Below are 18771 nucleotides of genomic sequence, written 5' to 3'. Positions count from 1 at the left end.
CATTCCAGATGGGCCTGGGCATCATTCTACAGTTGTGATTTTCTTGTAAACCACCATGACTCTTACTGGCTTGGATTAAAGAGGTTGCTCTGTTTTCACTGAAGCCTTCTGGCTATTATCACAACTCTGAGTTCTTCCCAAAGAGGGAAGTGATGTCTTTTCCAAATATCATGAGGCAGTTTTCAATGAGAAATTATACAAGAGAAAACTTTTTTATGAATTCTCCTTTTTAAAATCAGAGTCATCACACTGGACTTTTTGTGAATGCATTTTCTAGTTTTGAGCTGCAGGAAGTAGACAGCTGAAGAATGCTTGGGGCTATACATGCTGATAGATTATAAGCTTTTATTTGATTGGATGAGGAATGTTCAATGTGTACACTCCAAAAAGGTATCTCAAGAGAACAACACTGGCTTTTGGCAGCTGGTCTAAAAGCCTCTGGATAGCAATTATTTTCTCCTCTTCATTCCCTTGATGAATACACCAAGCCATTCATCATAGAGATTGGATGAAAATATACTTCCTTGGATATTCTTTCATTTAAGAATGATGTTTCCAGAAGAATGGACTCATTGTCCAAGTTCACTTTATCTCCAGAATTTAGTTTCTCCTTTAGGGGTCGATATGATTTTATATTTGCCAATTTTCTGAAGATACATTCTGTTGAGTGGCCCTTTTTGGTTGCTTTTTAAAAAGGCATATCCAGAGAGGGGTGGGTATGTTGTCATTCTCACAGACATCTGTGAGAGAAGCTCTTAAGGCTGGTAGAGTCATGCACAGGTTGTCCTGGCAAGTGTTAGACCCCTGCCAAAAGAAGGGCTCCTGAACGATGGAAGGAGAGATGGAGTTCCCTGTCCCTGTGGCAGGAGCATAGTGGCTTGAGGATGGCTCATTTTAATTCTGTAAGAATGCTCATGCCCAATGAGTGGACATGGGGCCTTTTTCATGCCAGAAGTGACCCACAGCTGATAATCTTCAGAGCCCAAAATGTGGCCACGAAGTTCACCATGGGCCAGCCCAGGAGAAAGGACTTCCCAGTAGAGATGTGGCCGTTCCCCACTTTGTCCACATAGCTAGCTGTCCACAGGTTCGGCAGTATTTTATTTTTTATCTTAAAGGATTTCCTGCACTTGGTAGACAAAAGCAACGCATTGCTGGACAAAAAGAGATGCAGCTTCTGCCTCCTCCACCGTCTTTTGAGTTGAGAATCAGCAGGGTGAGATCAGCACCCTCCAGTGATATGGTTTTGTCATTGTGGGTGTCCATCTTGGAAAAAGGACTTTGCCTTAGTTAAAAATACATTATTGCTTAAAAATGCTAACAGTCATCTGAACCTTCAGTGAGTTGTAAACTTCTTGCTGATGGAAGGTCTTGCCTCAGTCTTGATGGCTGCTGACTGATCAGGCTGGTGGTTGCTGAAGATTGGAATGGCTGTGACAATTTCTCAAAATAAGACAACAATGAAGTTTGCCACATTGAAGGACTCTTCCTTTCACAATAGATTTCTCTGTAACACATGATGCTGTTTGACAGCATTATACCCACATTAGAACTTCTCTCAAAATCGGAGTCAGTCCTCCCAAACCCTGCCACTGCTTTGTCAGCTAAGTATGTGAAGTATTCTGAATCCTTTGTTGTCAACTCAGTAATATTCACAGCTGTTTACCAGGAGTAAATTTCATCTCAAGTACCACTTTCTTTGCTCATCCATAACAATCAATTCCTCATCCATTCAAGTTTTATCATGAGGTTACAGGAATTTAGTCTCATTTTATGGTCCACTTATAATTCTAGTTCTTTTGCTATTTCCACCACATCTGCTCACTCTTCTTCCATTGAAGTCTTGAACTCCTCACACTTATCCATGACAGTTGGAATCAGCTTCTTCCAAACTCCTGTTAGTATTGACATTTTGACTTCCTCTCACGAATGTTGAATGTTCTTAGTGGCATCTAGAATGGCGAGTCTTTCCCTGATTTTCAATTTACTTTGCTCAAATCCATCAGAAGAATCACTATCTATGGCAGCTGTTGCCTTGCAAGACATTTCTTAAATAATAAAACTTGAAAGTAAAATTAATCCTTGATCCATGGACTGCAGAATGAATGTTGTGTTAGCAGAAGTGAAAACATTAATCTCTTTGTGCATCTCCATTAGAGCTCTTGGATGACCAAGTATATTGTCAATAAGTAGTAATATTTTCAAGGGAATCATTTTTTTCTGAGCATTAGGTCTTACCAGTGGGCTTAAAATATTCAGGAAACCGTGCTGTAAAAAGATGTGCTGTCATTCAGACTTTGTTGTTCCATTTCTAGAGCACAGAGTAGGTTTAACATTCTTTCTTAATATTTGAACCCTACTTTCTTTTTTTCTTTTTCTTTTTTTCTTAAATTGTATTTCTATTTAGGGATACAAATGGTTTTTGGTTATATGGATGAATTTTATACTGAGGAAGTCTGGGCGTTAAGGGTACCCATCACCCAAATAATGTACATTGTACTCAGTAGGTAATTATTTATCCCTCAGCCCCCTCTCACCCTCCCGTCTTCTGAGCCTCCAGTGTCCCCTATACTATTCTGTATGCCTTTGTATACCCTTCATTTAGCTCCCACTTGCAAGGGAGAAGATGTGGTATTTGGTTTTTCATTCCTGAGATACTTCACCTAGGATAAGGCCCCCAATTGCATCCACATTGCTGCAAAAGACATTATTTCCTTCCTTTTTTTTTTTTTTTTTTGGCTGAGTAGCACTCCATGGTGTGTGTGTGTGTGTGTGTGTGTGTGTGTGGTGTGTCACATTTTTTTAAATCCACTTATGGGTTGATAGGCACTTAAGTTGATTCCATGTCTTTATAATTTTGAATTGTGCTGTGATAAACATACACATGCTGGTATCTTTTTTATATGATGACTTTTTTTCCTTTGGTAGATACCCAGTAGTGGGATTGCTGGATCGAATGGTAGATCTACTTTTAGTTCTTGGAGAAATTTCCATACTGTCTTTCATAAATATCGTACTAACTTTCATTCCCATCAATAGTGTATAAGTGTTCCCTTTTCACTGCATCCACACCAACATCTGTTGTTTTTTGACTTTTTAATAACGGTAATTCTGGCTAGGGTAAGGAGGTATCTCACTGTGGTGTTAATATGCATTTCCCTGATGATTACTGACATTAGTGGCATTTTTTTTCATGTTGGTTGGCCATTTGTATATCTTTTGAGAAATGTCTGTTCTTGTCATTTGCCCACTTGTTAATGGGATTTTTCCTTTCTTGCTGATTTGCTTGAGTTCCTTATGGACTCTGTAGATACCCTGTAGTGGGATTGCTGGATCCATTCGTAGTTTAGTCACGTGTCATTTACAAGTTTTTGTTACATTTGCTTTTGGGGTCTTAATCGTAAGTTCTTTGCCTAGGCCAATGTCCAGAAGAGTTTTTCCAGGTTTTCTTCTAGAATTTTTATGATTTCAGGTTTTAGACTTATGTCTAATCCATCTTGAGTTAATTTTTGTATATAGTGAAAGATAGGGATCCAGTTTCATTCTTTGCATGTTGTTGTTCAATTTTCCCAGTACCATTTATTGAATAGAGTGTTCTTTCTCCAGTGTGTGTTTTTATGTGCTTTGCTAAAGATGAGTTGGTTTTAGGTATTTGGCTTATTTCTGGGCTGTTTATTCTGTTCCATTGGTCTGTGTGTCTTTTTTTTTTTTTTTCCAGGAGATGGTGAGTTTTATTTTGTCTTGTCTGGGTAGAGGTTTGATTTGCTCTCGAATGTTCCAGGGTGCAGAGAAAGTAGGAGAAAGCACAGGATGTTGAGGTCTATTCGGTGTAATCTTCTCCCTCGTTTTCATTTTCACCATCAACGGAGACAGCAGCATACTTGCTTGCAGAACTGAACTTGGAAGCTAGATTTTCCTTGGGTTTCTTTGGCTCAGGTTCAGATCTGGACTCTTGATCGTTTTTGCCATCTTTCCTATCTGACTCCATCCAGTGGTCTTTGTTCCCTCTGTCTCCTGGACCATGGCTAGAGTTCCCAGTTTGGCCTTTGGGGACATTCATCCCATCTACTTTATTTTCATCTTTCCTTGCTGGTCCTTCCTCACATGGTTGAGCTGGAGCTACTTTTCCCCCACCACTTGTAGGGATTGCTGCTCTGTATCTGAGCTCTGTGATAGAGCAGGAGGGTTAGAACTTCACTTCACCCAAGCATTCTCCTTTGGTGGAGGGGCTGGCATTACCTTTAGGGGCTGATCAGGTTTGGGAGGTTTAGAAGTTGGAGAGTGACAGTCTTCCTCCTTACTGAGTGTTTCATTTTCTAGAGACTTCTCACTATCCTTCATGCATTTCTGCTGGATGTGGCAGAGGTCCCAGTCTGTGATGGCTCACTTCCTGTCCTCGACCGTTCCTGTTCCTGAGTTTCTTCACTTTGCCAGCTTGGGTGTCTCTCCCAAGGCCATCGTTTTAGTTTTGGCTCATCCAGCTGACGCTGCAACTTCTCTTGTTCCTTCTGTAGCTGTTCTACTTCTCTTTCTCTAGCAGCTGTGTCAGTGGGCTTTGTTCCTCCAAAGATAGAAGCAGCTCGACTGGACTGGGAGGTACTAGCAGAGGAATCATCTTCCTTAGGAGTACTTTGAGGCTTTAGATTCAGTTTGGGTCTTTGGGGGGGACCTCTATCATCACGCCTGTAATCATCCCAAGAGTAATCATCTCTGGAGCTCTATGACTGATCATCCTGTCTGTTGGATCAATCTTCATCGTGGTCCCCACCTCCTCTGTAGTCATCATCCCTGCGGTACCCACTGCCAAATGCTTTTCTGCCATTGCCTATCTGGGAATCATAGCCTCTGTCATAGTCTCTGCTGCCTTTGTCATCATAGCGATCCCGGCTGCCATATCAATCCATATCCCTGTGTGTGCCATCCCAATACTCATCACGATACCAGTCTGAATCATAACGATCTTGATACTTGTCTCCAAAGCTATCGTCACCTCTTCTAGGTGAGTAGTCATCAAAGCTGTCTGTGGCAGGACGAGCCCTCCAGTCTGTATCTGTTTTGTCATAATCCCAGTTTCTATCATGGCCAGAAGAACGATCATTCCTGTCTTTATCCTGTGCTTGATCAGCAACATCCACTCGAATTCTCCTGTTACCTAGAGACTCTTCATTGAGACTCAGGGCACTGAGCAGGGAATCCAGGTCCTCAAATTCAGCATAACCAAGACCTTTCAACTTCTGGATTGCTGGGTTCACGTGGTAAACGCACTGCACTGATACTTAGTCCTCTAAAGAATTCCTTAATGCACTCTTCTGTCACATCATAGGGTAGGTTCCCTAGAAAAGCAATGTAGGGTGACGATTTGGGAAGATGGCTCCAGTTGATATTGGGTTCCCAAGCAGCCCCTGGAGCAGTGGGAAGGATGGAAAGGTCAATTGGAGGTGCCCTATACACATCTTCATCAATACTGTTCCAAGCTGTTGAAACATCTCCTTCCAGGTCATCTGTTTCATCAGCCCAGCTGACTGGTTTAGAAACATAGGTGCTTCCTCCACCAGTACCCCCATCCTCAGCCAGAAAGTCTGTTAGTCTTCTTATTCTTCTTTTACACTTAGTTCTTGAAGGTCAATAATGGGTCACACTGGAAACTGGTATCGTTGAGGCCGCCATGTTGGGAGAGGCTTTGTGTGTCTATTTTTGTACTGTTTTAGTTACTATAGCCTTGTAGTATAATTTTAAGTCAGGTAATGTGATGTCTCCAGATTTCTTCTTTTTGCTTTGGATTACTTTGACTATTCAGGATGGTTTTTGGTTGCATATGAACCTTAGGATTGTTTTTTTCTAAATCTGTGAAAAAATGACCTTAATATTTTGATAGGAGTTGCAGTGAATCTATAGATTGCTTTGGGCGGTATTGTCAGTTTCACAATATTGATTCTTCCAATCCCTGAGCATGGCATGTTTTTCCATTTGTATCATCTTTGATTTCTTTCGTCACTGTTTTGTAGTTCTTTTTTTTTTCTTCGCAACTATTGTAAATGGGATTGAGTTATGGATTTGATTCTCAGCTTGTTCGTTATTGATACACAGCAGTGCTATGGATTTGTGTACTTTGATTTTATAACCTGAGACATTACTGAATTTATAAAATCTGGGAGTCTTTTAGAGGAGTCTTTAGAGTTTTCTAGGTATAAAATCAGAGATATAAACAGAGGTAGTTTGACTTCCCCTTTATTTCTTTCTTTTGCCTGATTGCTCTGGCTAGGACTTCCAGTGCTATGTTGAATAGAAGTGATGAAAGCAGGCATTCTTGTCTTGTTCTAGTTCTTAGGGGAAAGGCTTTCACCTTCTCCCTATTCAATATGATGTTGGCTGTGGATTTGTCTTATTTTGGCTTTTGTAATTTTAAGGTATATTTCTTCTATGCCTAGTTTGTTCAGGGTTTTTATCATGAAGAGATGCTGGATTTTATTGAATGCTTTTTCTGCATCTTTTAAAATAATCGTATGGTTTCTGTTTTTAATTCTGTTTATGTGATGAATCAATTTATTGACTTGCATTTGTTGAACCATCCTTATATCCCTGGGATGAAGCCCAGTTGATCAGATTGAATTATCTTTTCAACGTACTGTTGGATTCAGTTTGCTAGTATTTTATTGAGGCTTTTTGCATCTATATTTATTAGGAATGTTGGTCTGTAGTTCTTTTTTGTTGTTGTTATGTCCTTTCCTTGCTTTGGTATCAGGGTGATACCGACTTTGTAGAATGAGTGAGGGAGGATTCCCTCTTGCTCTGTCTTTTGGAATAGTTTTACTAGGATTGGTACCAGTTCTTTGAAATGTCTGGTAGAATTCAGCTGTGAATATGTCTGATCCTAGTCTTTATCTTGTTGGGAGATGTTTTGTTACTGATTCAATCTCACTCCTTATTACTGATCAGCTCAAGATTTCTTTATCTTTTTGATTCAAGCTTAGGAGGTTGTGTGTTTCTAGGAATCTATCCATTTCCTGTAGATTTTCTAGCACATAGAAATGTTCATAGTAGTCTTGCATGATCTTTTGTATTTCTGCAGTATCAGTTATAATGTCTGCATATTCATTTCTGATTCAGCTTGTTTGAATCTTCTCTCTTCTTTTCTTGATTAGCTAGTGGTCTGTCATTTTTGTTAATGTTTTCAAAGAACCAACCTGTTGTTTCATTGATCCTTTGTATTGTCTTTTGGTTTCAATTTCATTTAGTTCTACTCTGATCTCTGTTGTTTTTCTTCTGCTAGCTTTGGGTTTGGTTTGTTGTTTCTCTCGTTTCTTGAGGTGTGACATTATGTTGCCAATCTTTGATCTTTCTGTCTTTTTGATGTAGACATTTAGCATTATAAACTTTTCTCAGAGCACTGCTTTTGCTGTATCCCAGGAATTTGGGTAACTTGTGTCACTGTTATTATTCATTTCAAAATTTTTAAAAATTTCATCTTGATTTTATTGTTGACTCAAAAATAATTCAGGAGCATATGGTTTAATTTTCATGTATTTGTATAGTTTTGAGAGTTCCCCTTAGAATTAATTTCTAGTTTTATTCTGCTGTAGTCTAAGAAGATACTTGGTATGATTTTGACTTTTTAAATTTATTGAGATTTGTGTTGTGTCCTATTGTATGGTCTATCTTGGAAAATGTTCCATGTGCTGATGAGAATGTATACCCTGCAGTTTTCAGGTAGAATGTTCTGTGAATGTCTGTTAGGTCCATTTGTTCTAGAGTCCAGTTTATGTCCAGTGTTTCTTTGTTGACATTCTACCTCAGCGATCTATGTAGTGCTGTCAATGAAGTGTTGAAGTCTCCCACTGTTATTGTCTTGCTGTCTACTTCTCTTCTTAGGTCTAGCAGAATTTGTTTGATGACTATGGGTGCTCCAGTGTTAGCTGCATATGTATTTAGAATTATTATATCTTCTTGTTGAATTGTTCTGTTATAATGTAATGACTTTCTTTGTCTTTTTATTTAAAGTCTGTTTTTTTCTCATATAAAATAGCTACTCCTGCTCTCTTTTAGCTTCCATTCATGTGTAATATATTTTTTTCTGTATCTTTCCTTGACTCTACAAGAATCTTTACATAGGTTAGGTGGGTCTCTTGAAGGCAGCAGATGTTTGGTCTGTGTTTTTTAAAATCCATTCTGCCAATCTGTATCTTTTAAGTGGGGCACTACACCATTTACATTTGAAAATAGTATTGATATGGAGCTACTCTTGCAGTCATCATATTGATTGTTACCTAGTTGCTTTGTTTTCTTTATTGTGTTATTGTTATATGCCCTTTCATTTATGTATGTGTCTATATATGTATTTATTTGTTGGGATGGAGTCACTCTGTCACCCAGGCTGGAGTACAGTGGCATGATCTTGGCTCACTACAACCTCTGCCTCCCAGGCTTAAGTGATCCTCCTACCTCAGCCTCCCGAGTAGCTGGGACTTACAGGTGCAAGCCACCATGCCCAGCTAATTTTTGTATTTTTAGTACAGACGATGTTTCACCCATGTTGACCAGGCTGGTCTTGAACTTCTGACCTCAAGTGATCCACCTGCCTTGGCCTCCCAAAGTGCTGATATTACAGGCATGAGCCACCATGCCTGGCCTAGCCCTTTCATTTAGATGTTTAGAACTCCACTGAGCATTTCTTATAGAGCTAGCCTACTGGTGACGGATTCCCTCAGCATTTGCTTTTCTTTGAAAGTCTTTATTTTGCCTTCATTTCTTAAACTTAGTTTTGCTCTATGCAGAATTCTTGTCTGACAGTTCTTCTGTTTGAGGAGACTAAAGATAGGACCTGAATCCCTTCTGCCTTACAAGATTTCAGCTGAGAAGTTAGTCTGATAGTTTTTCCTTTATCATTTATTTGATGCTTTTATCTCACTGCTCTTAGAATTCTTGCCTTTGCATTGGCTTTAGATAGCCTGATGACCATATGCCTTGGTGATCTCCTTTTTTCAATGAATCTCCCAGGAGTTTTTTGAGCTTCTGGTATTTGGATGTCTAAATCTCTAGCAAGATTAGGAAAGTTTTTCTCAATTATCCCTTGAAGTAGGTTTTCTAAACTTTTTGCTTTTTCTTCTCCCTGAGGAACAACTTTGATTCTTAGATTTGGATGTTTTACATGGTCCCATATTTCTTGGAGATTTTGTTTGTTTCTTTGTATTCTTTTTTCTTAATTTTTGTCTGACTGGTTTAATTTGAAAGCCTTGCCTTCAGACTCTGAAATTCTTTCTTCTACTTGATCTAGTCTGTTGTTAAAAATTTCCACTGCATTTTGTAACTCCCTAAATGAGTCCTTCATTTCCAGAAGTTCTGTTTTTTTTTTTAATATCGACCTCTCTAGAAAATTTCATTTATATCCTGTATTTTTTTTTATTTCTTTGTATTGGTTTTCAACTTTCTCTTGGATCTCATTGAATAACTTTATAATGAATATTTTGACTTCTTTATCTGGTATTTCAAAGATTTAATTTTGTTTTGGATCCGTTGCTGGAGAGTTAGTATGTATTGGGGAGGGGGTGGTATTGTAAATAAAACTTTTTTCATATTACCAGAATTATTTTTCTGGTTTCTTCCCATCTGGATAAACTATTTCTTCTTATTATTATTGAATTTACTTTTGATTTGACTGGGTTCTTTTTTTTTTTTCCCTTTAAGGATGTGACTTTAATATGTGTCATTTGTAATCACCTAGCTTCAGCTCTGGGTTCTTTCAGTGGCAAAGTCTTTGTTGAGTTTCTTGGTTATAGAGAATCTGTGTGCGATGGCTTTCTCAGGTGCTGGTTTTAGTAGCAGTGTACTTAGTGTGTGGGAAGGTTCACTGTCTCCTGTGGGCCCAGAGTGGCAGAGGTCTCAGGAAGCTTATCTTGTTCCCCAGTAGTGTGCACTATTCTCCCGAAGTCTTTTTTTCACTAGGGTAGAATAGTTCAGCCTTTAGGCCAGTAGGAGGCGCCCATGGGTGAAAGCCAGCTGCAGCTGAAGCAGGTGGTGGGTATATGCAGTACCCCAGTGGTGGACAAAAGTCTCAGCCTTGACAGAGGCAGCTGGGGTGGGGGTGCTCCCAGTGAAATGCACCGAGGTCTTCACTGTGGGAGGAGAGGGAGCCACCTCAGCTTCATTACCAGGCCAGCAGGAAAGCAACCTCCCTGTCGTCCCCCACCATCCCTATATTCTGGATATTTAGATCAGACAAGCACCTCTGTCCATCTGCAGGAACACTGACATTCCATATCCAGAGACAGTGGGACTCTATCTCTCATGAAAACCTGAGCCCAGAGGGCACTCCTCCCAAGGGGATGCAGTCACCCCAAAGTGCTTGAGAAAGTTCCTCCATAGGTCCACTCTCACTGAGCTCCCGTGGGAGAAGCCCCAGCTGTATCTGCATTGTTGAACAAGAGGGAGAGAAGCCCCTTCACAAGCACCGAGGCTCCTCCACTGCTAGGGTAGAACCTTAGTCTTTCCCCACGGAGCCCAGTACTGCACCTGTTCCTCTGCTGAAAGAAACTTCCCACAGGCAGGAAGTCGTGGTACTCAAGGTTCATATTTTGGTTTCTTTTGTCCCAAGGGGTGCTCCCTTTGTGTGGTGCACTCCCCGTTCCCATGGGAACGGTGATCTGTGCGGGCCAGACTACTGTGAATCCGGCTGCTTATCTGGGTTTAGCTGCCTCAGGGACTGCCACCATCCAGGCCTGTGCTGGAGAATCTCGGCAAAGGATATAGTCCTGGGGAAGACACAAGGGCTGAAGGTCCTCAAGCAAAAGAAATGATCACAATGGGTGCACGCCCAGTATGTTGCCTGCTAGTACAGCTCAGGACCAGAGGGAAAGGGAGGGGACTTTGTGTGAGCAAGGACCCAAGAAGTCCCCAGATTGCAGTCCACTCCAGCATTTGGACTCATGAGGGCAGAGAAGCTCTCCTTGAGTTTGGATACCAGCAGTCAAAGGCTAGAGAATACCCTTTCCACAGAATACTAAATCTCTCAGGGTTTGATACTCTTCCAGCTTCTTGTTACTTTCTTTTGTGTGCGTGTTGTGGATTCTTCCAGTGAATTCTCCGATGGACTCTAGCCCTCTCCCTGTAACACTCTATTTGGGATGTGACTATTTATTTGTGATTTTGTTTCTTCCTTCTGAGGTGAATTGGTTACTAGCACCTATAGTCAGCCATCTGGAGAAGCTCTGGAGAAGCTCTTTAGTGCTTCAGGCTATGGACAGGTCTGCGGGATGTGTAATGGTTTGGGCCCCACTCTTAGCTCCAGAGGTGGGTGATGTTGGGTGGAGCTGGGCAAGGCTGACCTGTCCTCTCCTCTCATAAGGGCAGGTTCAAGCACCAACTCTGATGGTAGCAGTAGGGGAGTGGCATGGACTCTGTAAGATTTCTTTGGTTATAAGTAGCCTTAGTGCAGTGGCTTTCTCAATTATCAGATATAGTAGTAATGTACTGGGTGCATGAACAGGTCCAAGGCCTCCTGAGCAGCCTGAGTGGTGTGAGTAATAGTGTTAGCTGAGGTCATGCAAAAGTTTTCTCCTTCCTGAACACCGTGTTGTTATGTTAGCAGACATTGTAGAGGGCTGTGTCAGTTGACCTCCAACTACAATTTAGGGACTTGTTGAGGCCATTATCTTGCTCAGACAAGGTCCCTTCCCTTTTTGCCTGGTCCTAAGCTGTAGTAGAGGATGCCATACTGGATGCATACCCATTGTGGAAGTTTGTTCTGCTCAAGTACCTTCAACCCTTGTGTCTTCTCATCACTAGATCCCTTGTAAACAGCCCCCAGCACCAGACTGGCTTGAGACAGCTGCACAGGATAGACAAATTCAGAAGAGCAGTGGGATTCACAGTGAAGTGGCACTAGCAGGAGAGAGCCAGCTGCAGTGGTGGCCTTGGGCATTTATACTTGGCTTATGTTACCCTGGGGAAACACTCATATCCCAGGCAATGGGCAGGGTCATGGAACTCCCTAAAGTCCCTGTCTGTGGTGTTAGGCTAGGGGCATAGCCTGTGGGGCCTGGATCAGGCAAGTCCTCACTCTGGCTCACCAGGTGTGGACTCAGGCTGTGACCCCAGTGGCGATCCGAGGGCAGTTCCCTGGCCACTGGGGTAATGCTCCACGGAGGAGCGGAACTGCCTCTGTCGCATAAAAGAATCCTCAGGGAGGAGAGAGGGGTAACCGGCAGCAGTGAGACCCACCCAGCTCTCACTTTCTTAACACATTGGGTCTCACACTCACAGACTTCTGGCAACAGCTGGGTCCCAGGCAGTCTGCACTCAGCATGCAAAACTGCCCCAGGTTGTAAGTCCTCCTGCCCAAGACAAAGACCAAGGCTTCCAGGCCACACCCCTCCCAGTTTGCCTGCAAAGCAGGGGCTCCCAGCACCTGCCTCTGTGGCAAAAGCCTGCTTCCTGCTTACCTCTCATTTCTGATGAATGTGGTTTATACCCACAGTAGATTAGATTGCTTATTTTAATTGGCAGCTTCTTCCAACCTGTGACCACTGTCTGAGTTAGCTGGCAGAATTCTGCGAGGTCCCTTATGAAGTAGGATCAGCAATGGCTTCCCTCCATCTCTGCTGGGGTGTGGGAGTGCACGCAAAACAATTTTTTTTTCTATTATATGTGGAGTCTTGCTGTGTTGCCCAAGCTGGATTGCAGTGGCGTGATCTTGGCTCACCGCAACCTCCACCTCCTGGGTCCAAGCAATTCTTCTGCCTCAGCCTCCTGAGTAGCTGAGATTACAGGCATGCACCACCACACCCAGCTAATTTTTGTATTTTTAGTAGAGACAGGGTTTCGCCATGTTGACCAGGCTGGTCTTGAACTCTTGACCTCAGGTGATCCACCCGCCTCAGCCTCCCAAAGTTCTGGGATTACAGGCATGAGCCATCACTTCTCATATGCTCGTTGTGGCTCACCAAATCAGCACCAGTGCTTGGTAGGGTTGAGACATTCCCCTGTGGTGTGGATTGCCCAGCTCCCCAGTGTGAATGTGTGTCACGGAGGCAGTCTCCCCCCTTTCACACCCTGGAGACAGATTTTCACCTGACTCACCATGTAGGTTGCCACCCACAGCTTTCAAAGTGTCTGAAGTTTCTTTCATTTTTTTGTTGAGTTTCTGTGTTTCTTCTTGGATAAAAGTTTACAGCATAAATCTCTGCACGTTATTTTGCGCTTTCCAAGTGGGTGAGGCATGCTAACAAAGCCTCCAATCTGGAGCCTGGGTAGTTTATAAAGAAAAGAGATTTATTTGGCTCACAGTTTTGCAGGCTATATATACAAGAAGCTCAGGACACAAGGCTAAGTGGAGCCGGAGTGTAGAAACCACATGCCAAGAGAGGGAATAGTAGGTGCCAGGTTCTTTTCAACAACCAGTTCTCACGGGAACTCAGACTAAGAAACTCACTCAATCCCATGGGAATGACACCAAGCCATTCATGAGGGATCTGCCTCCAGGATCCTGACACCTCCCACCTTGCCCCACCTCCAACATTGGGGATCAGATTTTAACAGGAGACTTGGCAGGATCAAACAAACCACATTCAAATCATAGCATATGTCATCTGCAAAGAGACAGTTTCATTTCTACTTTTCTAAACTATATTCTTTTTATTTCCTTTTCTTGCCCTATTTTACCACGTAGAACTTCCAGTACTATGTTAGTCATGGTGAGAGCAGACATTTTTGTTTTGAGAGGGAGCATTCAGTTTTTCTTTCACCATCAAGTAGAGTTAGCTGTAGAATTTTTGTAAATCAAACTGCAGAATTTATACAAATGGCCAATAAGCATGTGAAAAAATGCTCAACATCACTAATCATCAGAGAAATGCAAATTAAAACCACAATGATATATTGTTACGCCAGTCAGAATGGCTGTTATTAAAAAGTCAAAAACTAACATATTGGAAGGGTTTGGAGAAAAGGGAACACTGATACATTGTTGGTGGGAATGTAAATTAGCACAACCTCTATGGAAAACAGTATGGAGGTTTCTCGAATAACTTAAAATAGCACTACCTTTTGATCTAGTAATCCCACTACTGGATATCTACCCAAAAGAAAGGAAATCATTATATCAAAAAGATACCTGTACTCATATGTTTATCGCAGCATAATTCACAATTGCAAACATATGAATCAACTTACGTATTCATCAACAGATGATTGGATAAAGAAAATGTGTATATGTACACAAAGAGATACTGTTCAGCCATAAAATGAATGAAATCACATCTTTTATAGCAACATGGATGACATTAGAGGCTATTATCTTTAGTAAAACTAACTCAGAAAGAGAAAGTCAAATACTACATACTCTCACTTAAAAGTGGGAGCTCAATAATGTGTACATATGGACATAGAGTGTGGAATGATAGACATTGGAGCCTGGAGAGGGTGGAATGGTGGGAAGAGTTTGAAGGATAAGAAATTACTTAGTAGATACAATGTACATTATTCAGGCAATGGTTACAATAAAAGCCCAGGTCTGACGTGGTGGCTAATGCCTGTAGTCCCAGCACTTTGGGAGGCCAAGATGGGCGGATCACCTGAGGTTGGGAGTTCAAGACCAGCCTGATCAACATGAAGAAACCCTGTCTCTACTAAAAATACAAAATTAGCTGGGTGTGGTGGTGCAATCCCAGCTACTCAGGAGGCTGAGGCAGGAGAATCACTTGAACCCGGGAGGCGGAGGTTGTGGTGAGCCGAGATCGTGCCATTGCACTGCAGCCTGGGCAGCAAGAGCGAAACTCTGTCTCAAAAAACAAAACAAAACAACAACAACAACAAAAACCCAGACTTCATCACTATGCACTATTTCCATGTAACAAAACTGCACTTGTGCCCCTTAAGTTTTTATAGATTAAAAGAAAGATACATCATTAAAAAAGTTGTGGAATTTCCCTCTATTCCTAGTTTTCTGAGAGTTTTGTCATAAATGGATGTTGAATTTTGTTCGATGCATTTTCTGCATCAATTGATATGACCATGTTATTTTGTTTTGCTTTAGCCAGTTAACATGGTAATTATATTAATTGGGTTTTTATTATTGAACTGGCCTTGTTTCCCTGGAGTAAACCCTACTTAGTCATGGTGATAATTCAGCTTACATATTACTGAATATTGTTTGCAAATGTGTTTTTAAGGATTTTGAATGTCAATGCTCATTTAGTTCCTCTGTATCCTTGCTGGTTTTCTGTCTAGTTGTTCTACCAATTGTTGAGAGAAAAGGAGAAAAGTGTGCAAGTATCCAACCGTAACTGTGGTTTTGTCTATTCTTTCAGATCTATCAGTTTTATTTCACACATTTTGCAACTCTGGTGCATACACATTTAGGATTGCTATGTCTTCTTGGTGGATTGACCTTTTCTATTATGTATTATAATATCCTTCTCTGTCTCTGATAATTTTTTTTGCTCTGAAGTCTCCTTTATCTATTATTAATATGGTCACTCCTGCATTATTTTGATTGTGTGATGTATCTTTTTCCATCCTTTAACTTTCAGCATGTCTATATTGTTATATTTGAGGGGACTTTTTTATAGACAGTACATAGGTAAGCCATATTTTAACTGCAAATATCTTTCTTTTAATTGGTATATTTCGTGCTTTTAAATTTAATTAATTTCTCATATGTTTGGGCTTAAGTCTGCCATTTTCTTTTTTGTTTATGTCTTTTTTAATGTTATTTTTAACTGTTTTCCACCTTTTCCTAACTTAGCTGATGCCATTTTATTGATTTTTTTGTTTGTTTATTCTATTTTTCATCTTTCTGTTTTATTTTTCCTACCTTCCTGTGGGTACTTAAAGATTTTTTTAAATCTCTTTTTGATTTATCAGTAGTGGTTTTTGATTGTATCATTTTGTATAGCTTTTTAGTGATTGCTGTAGGTAACACTTCAGTGTAGTGATGTCATCATTTTATTAGTTCAAATGAAGTATAGAAAACTTACTTTCATTTATGTCTTATTACCATTCTGAATTTATAATAGTTATCTTAAATATTTCCTCCATACACATTTAGAATCGTATCAGACAGTGTTATAATTTTTGCTTCGATTGTCAAACATAAAATTCAAGAGGAGAAGAAACATGTATTGTATTTACCCATATTTATGCTTACCTTGTTTTTTGTTTCTTTTTAGTGTTCTGATATTTGTTTTTTCCTCTTTTTAAAAAATTACCTTTCCGTTTAGAGAATGGAGTTTAGCCATTCTTTCAGGGTAGGTCTGCTGGTGATAGAATCTCTTATTTTCCTTCATCTGAGATTGTCTTGGTTTCTTCCTGATTGCTAAGTGATATATTTACTGGTATAACTTTCTGAGTGGGTAGTTTTTTTCTTTCAATCACCGGAAACTCTTGTGCCACATCCCAGCCTTCATGGTTTCTAATAAACAATCCATTGTCATTCTAATTATTTTTCCCCTATAGGTAACATGTTATCTCTGGCTACTGTCAAGATTTTTTTCTTTGTCTTTAATTTTCAGAAGTTATGATGTGTCTTAGCATGGACATTTTAAAATTTATTCTGTTTATGTTTCATTCAGCTTCTTGTATCTGTAGGTTTATGGCTCTTGCTAAGGGGGAATTTTCTGCTTTGTCCTCTGTCTCTCTCCTTTAGGAACTCAGGTGACATGAATGTTAGACACTTTGTTATGATCCCACAAATCCCCTGAGGCCTTAATCATTTTTTTCTATTTTATTTTCTTTGTTTTGATCAAATTGGATAATTTCTGTTGTTCTGTCTTCCAGTTTGGTTATTCTTTCCTCTGTCCTCATCATTCTGCTGTTGAGCCTATCTACTGAACTTTTTGTTTACACTATTATATTTCTCAATTTTAAAAACTTTGCTGATACTTTCTTACTTAAGGATTTCTGGTTTTTTGATTTAAGCATGTTCGTAATTGCTTATTGAAGCATTTTTATCATGGCTGCTTTAAAATCTTTGTCAGATAATTCTAACAACTCTTTCTTCTCAATGTTAGCGTCCGTTGATTGTATTTTTTTCATTTGGTTTGAGATCTTTCAGGTTCCAGGTATGAGGAGTGTTTTTTGATTGACATGTAGGTATTTTGGGCATAATAGTATAAGACCCTAGATCTTATTTTAACTTTCTGTTTTAGCTGTATTTTCCTATACCACTCTGGTAGAAGAAGGGGTGAGGGCACATCACCTCATTACTGCCAGGTAGGAATATAAGGCCATTATTTTTGTTGACATCCAGCTCCCCAGTAGGCCTCCACTAATACCTCCTTGGCTGGGAAATATAGGAGTGCTTCATTACTGGTTCTCATTTGGCCTCCATTTATAGGGCAGGAGAAAAGGTGTGACCTCTTGATTGGTGATGAAATGGTTTCTTATCACCTATTGGAAATGAAAGTGTTGACTTCTTCCTGGTAGTTTTCTGACACCACCATGACTAAGAGAGTTGGGAGTTGAGCATTGTGCCTCATAATAGACTCATGAATGTAGAAGTCTAGGTTTCTACTCAGCCTTTGCTGGAATGGATGGGGGTAGGGTAAAGTTTTTTCTGAGTGGTTATTGGCTAAAAGTTTTATTTTTGCTAGGCTGCTCTTTTCCTGTCCTTTGGCTAGAGAGACAGGCTTTTGTTGGGGATTTTTTTGTATGCATGTGCTGGCATTTCTCAGTGGTTGGCTCCTTTGACTTTAAGACTGGTATAAATAAGGCAAAAAGGAAACCCAGGGCACTTACCATAGTGTCGTTCATAGAATCCTGAAGTTCATAGCTAGACTGCCTTCTACCCATGTTTCTAAGTCTTTTTATGTTTGTTTTATATGTAATGTCCAAGCTTCTTGGTTGTACTTAGTGAGAAGACTAGGGAAAATTATATCTACTCCATCTTGCCATCCATGTATCTTTAAAATAAGTGTCTGACTTATTTATTGTCTTGCAATACAAGTGATTATTTCTTAAAAACAGGTTATGAAACAACTTATAGGATGTAGGTAATGATGACATGAATAGCTTAGAACAGTAGCTCTCAAACTTAAAGTGCATTCAAACACCTGGAAGGCTTTTTAACACTGACTATGGAGCCCTATTCCCAAGAACTAGCATTTCTAACAAGTTTCCAGGTAATACTGAAGGTGCTGCTCTGGGGACCATAGTTTGATAATCTGTTTCAGAGAAATGCTGAATAGATGACAGATCATTAGCTTTAAATGATATTAATGGAAAATACAGTTGCTTTGAGTAAAACAAATAAAAATTTGTAATAATTAAGCTGGGCATTAGATATAAAATATTTAAAGATAGATACTTAAAAGATGATATCATATTTTTAATGAAATGGGTCTTCCCATTTTCCAGCACTATAGTATATGGCATTTGAGAGGCCAAAAGGGTAGGACACTAAGGGAAATAGTATTCATTTTATTATAAAGGGAAGAATATAGCAAAAAATGAGACATAAGGTGATCAGTTGTTCTGTGAGCATAAAATAATGCCTATTTTTTACATCTTAGGCAAGAGGGTTTGAAGGATACCTTAAGCCACACTCTGATAGTTGTATGATATGCAAGATCTTTCTTAAGACTCAGATTTGATGTCAGAAAAGCTCTGTTACATTGATCTGAACTAATGATGCCCAACCTGCTAATTACTGCACTTATCATCATAATATACCTTCCTCTAAAGTTCATCTTTTTTTCTTGAGTTAGTGAATAAAAATGATTCTGGAATTAAAACTACTCCCATCAATAGTATGACCATTAGTTTAGATCAAGGTAAACCTAG

General features: G+C 40.0%; 1 protein-coding gene and 1 pseudogene across 8 annotated transcripts in view; one reads left to right on the top strand and one right to left on the bottom strand.

Moving 5' to 3' along the window:
• PHKB (phosphorylase kinase regulatory subunit beta) overlaps positions 1–18771 on the top strand; it is a 244416-nt gene that overhangs the window by 101751 nt on the left and 123894 nt on the right. The gene's annotated exons all lie outside the window — the stretch shown is intronic.
• On the bottom strand, positions 3821–18677 carry LOC105739283 (annotated as a pseudogene).

Source organism: Nomascus leucogenys, chromosome 2 (assembly GCF_006542625.1).
Source record: "Nomascus leucogenys isolate Asia chromosome 2, Asia_NLE_v1, whole genome shotgun sequence".
Classification (NCBI taxonomy): Eukaryota; Metazoa; Chordata; class Mammalia; order Primates; family Hylobatidae; genus Nomascus; species Nomascus leucogenys.
This window is presented reverse-complemented; position numbering and strand designations above follow the sequence as displayed.